Raw genomic sequence first — 3,940 nt, 5'->3', positions numbered from 1 at the left:
ACCTGGTGGCGCGAGCAGAGCCAATCCGGGTGTAGCTTTGTAGTGACGTCATATACGCGCCAATCACTTTCTGCTACGTAAAAGGAGGGTCTGGATAGTAGTGATGAAACGTTCGGCACTAACTAGAGAACTGTCCTTTTTGGCTCGACTCACTTGTTTGTATATCCGCATCTCCCTCTCTGCTTAGTGTCGGCACAAACATTTTGCCCAATCAAGTGCGGTTTAACAAGAAAAAAATACAAGAAAATCGACGGCTCGTTCATAAAGAGTGGGCTCTAACAGCCGTTTCGTTCGCGACAACACACTATTGACAATTTCGGCTTTAAAAAAAATCAAAACGGAAATAAAATGTGCATAGACAACTTTTCAAAGCCCTGAAATTCATTGTCAGAACGTAAGCAAATTACATTAATTAAGAAGTCGTTTCTTTCCTTTTAATTTGGTTTAAATCACGAGGAAATTTGTTTGTGTGAATATGCTACAATGAGTTGATACATCTCTTGACATTGGAAAAAACCAAATTGCTCTGTGCCCGTTTGTCATCCTGATACATCACATGACCAAATACCACAATAGGAAGTCGCAAACTAGCTGTGTGGCAGTCCACTCCCCCTGACACACTGGAGTTGAAGCAGTGAGTCAGATAAGCTGCCTCATCATACTCACTCAATAATAATAGAAACTACATCATAGCACAGCTGTAAGGAAGCAGTCGAAAAGTAGGGAAATCCTGCCCCTTTCTGGTGTCATGTTGCTATTGCACTAGAAATAAGCGCTGTTCTGTACATTTCCTCAAAAACCTACATGAGTTCTCAACTGTGATGTTGCATTATGTTCTTAGAAAGGACACATTTATTTACTCAAAATGCATGCCTGGTCAAGTCTGGGCAGAATTTGACATGAAGTCTGTATATGCATCTGCTAGAGAAGGTTTCTTTGTGCTCACAGTAAATCACAGCTCGAAGGTTTGTACTTACAAGTATGACTTTTGACCTGAAGCGGATTGAAGGTAGAGTGTACTTTTAGCACAATATGTCCTTTTGAGCAAAGTTTTGACGTGTTTTGGAGGCCATGGCATTGTTTGAATCACCAGGGAAGTCATGTTTCTACAGAGGCAAATGCACAGCAACTTCCAAATGGTCCTCCCAATACAGCAAAACTACACATTTTGGAGTGACTTCTTACTGTGGCCCGCCTAGGGCACAACTGTGCAATAATCATGCTGTCTAAACAGCATCTTGATATGGCACATCTCGGCAAAACACAAGTGATTTGTGAATAAGATTTAAAAGAATTAGGCCTTTTGTGTAGTACAGTACATAGAAAAAGGTTTAGATCTTTGAGTTCAGCTCATGAAAGACAGAAGCAAAAATAATGAAATGAAAAAATGAAAAAAGTGATGCATTTATATTTTTGTTGAGTGGATTTTACATTGATTTTTTTTTTTTTAAATTGCCTAGATTTCAGCTTTGTATTTGAAGCGATGAAGCAAAACATTTTTATTACATTACAATTTTTAATCAGATTACTTACGGTTTTCAAATTAATCATGATGAATCACCATTTGCAACTATGTCTGGAATATGCCCATTTTTACTGTATTTTATTGAAGAACGATAAATGGCAGATTATGGTTTAACAGGTCTAAATGAACTGAAAATTCAACTCAAGCTGAAAGATAGCACACATGCCTGAAAATCCATTTGCCTAATGCTTGTCTCTTAAATAGTAGCAGAACATTTGAATCACACTTTAACCATGTTATGAGCAATGAGGAGCTGTGTTCAAAGACACCACGTCATTTTAGTTGAATTCCCATGTTTGAGTTTATTTTCTGGGATTTCCGAGTATACATAAACGCATCAAATTGTACTTTCGCATAAGGAGTTACAAAATGAATGATAAGAATATCAACTTGTTTTTATTTGTATTGTTGACAGCCCTAATTTTTTATATCAGTGTGATGTCATTTCAACTTTTTCTTTCTTTCTTTTTCCTGGGGTCCACCATTAAAATGACAAATTACATTCCAGCATATTTTGAATAAAAATTAAAAAAAAATGCACGGTGTATCATATCACAATATGTTCAGAAAAATCCAATACAGTTCATAGCATGAGAAGATACATTATATACATGTGACCTTTATACGTAATTTAAATTCTATGAAGCTAAACTGGTCAATTAAAGACATTACATCAACTCCCATTAAATACTACTTGTACACTTTGGTTTAGGCCAGGGGTGTCAAACTCCCTTTGGTCTGCGGGCCGAATACAGCTTAATTTGAGATCAAGCGGGCCGGACCAGTAAACTCATTGCAAAATTACATAGAACTAACAATAAGCCCACTTTTTTTCTTTGTATTAGTCACTAATACTAATAATTAGTGCAAAGAATGAGTAAATTATCAAAATGTTTATTAACAGAATTTTCCTTTTACATTATGAACAATATATTATGAACAAGAGAATAACATAAGAACATAAATAAAGTATGTGCAATTTTAACAACACTTTTACATAGTTAAACATATATTTAAGTGTGTTGTACATAAAACTGATCACAGAAATAGTAACAATGTTCCAAAAACATTTAGTACCAGCCTTGTGGAACTTAAAAACACTGTTTTTCAACATCTGGAAAGCAATTTGAACAAATGAATAACTTTCACAGCAATTATTCGTCTTGCTTGGAATTTGCCCTTGAAACTTGACATCGTTTATCCTGCACAAGTGCATCAATATGAGGCATCATGTCCTGAGAAGCAGCCAATTTCAGAATCTCATTCAAATGCTTATGTGTGAGCTTTGAGCGCAGCTTTGTTTTATTAATGTTCATTAGTGAGAAAACTTGCTCACAAAGGTAGGTTGTCCCAAACATGGACAATGTTTTAGCAGCTAGTGCTGTCAATGTGGGATAGCCTGGTAGGAGGTACTTGTAAAATGTGTCCAAGCTTACAGAGGCAAATCTGTCCTTCAGTTCTACATCACACTGCAAATCAATGATTTCAAGTTGCATGGCAACGGGCAAATCAGAAGCTTTGACTGTGAATGGTGAGCGAAAAACTGCAAAATCTGTTTCGAGTTCGCTAAAAACCTGAAATCTTTTCTCAAACTCCATCAACAGCCCTGAAATCTTCTCTTTGTACCGTTTCACGTCAGAATTAACGGTTGCTGCGCACATATCTTTTAAACAGGAAAAATGAGCAGGGTCACCGCTTGCCACCTGCGTCTCCCATAACCCGAGCTTTAACTTGAATGCACGTATGCTGTCATAATACTGTGTTACGATTTTTTTGCGTCCCTGCAACATTTTGTTAAGAATATTCAAGTGCTCAGTGATGTCAACCATAAACGCAAGGTCCTGCAGCCACAGATGGCACTGTAATTCCTTAACAGGTTTACCTTTTTTCTCCATGAATTGTCCGATTTCATCACGTAAATCAAAGAAGCGCTTTAGCACAGCACCTCTGCTTAACCATCGTACGTTCGTGTGATAAGGCACACCATGGATAATGTTACAGTCACTGAGAAAGCTGTCAAATTGACGATGATTGAGACCTCTGGCTCGGATGAAATTAACAGTTCGGACAACCACCTCCATGACGTGATCCATTCTTAGCGATTTGCTGCATAATGCCTCCTGATGCAAAATGCAATGAAATGTCCAAAAATTACCTCCCCCATTTGCGGCTTGTACTTTATCTCTGAACTTTGTCACAACACCTGCCTTTTTACCGATCATTGATGGCGCACCATCAGTAGCCAGGCTTACGGCGCGTGACCAGTCCGCTCCGACTCTGTCCAGCGCTCCAACGACGGAGCTGAAAATGTCCTCAGCTGTTGTGGTGTCGATCATCGGCACCAGCTCGAGAAACTCCTCTGTGACATTCAAAGTCTTGTCAACTCCACGAATGAATATGGCCAGTTGAGCGACG

Source organism: Dunckerocampus dactyliophorus, chromosome 14 (genome assembly GCF_027744805.1).
Source record: "Dunckerocampus dactyliophorus isolate RoL2022-P2 chromosome 14, RoL_Ddac_1.1, whole genome shotgun sequence".
Taxonomy (NCBI): domain Eukaryota; kingdom Metazoa; phylum Chordata; class Actinopteri; order Syngnathiformes; family Syngnathidae; genus Dunckerocampus; species Dunckerocampus dactyliophorus.
Note: the sequence above shows the minus strand (reverse complement) of the source record.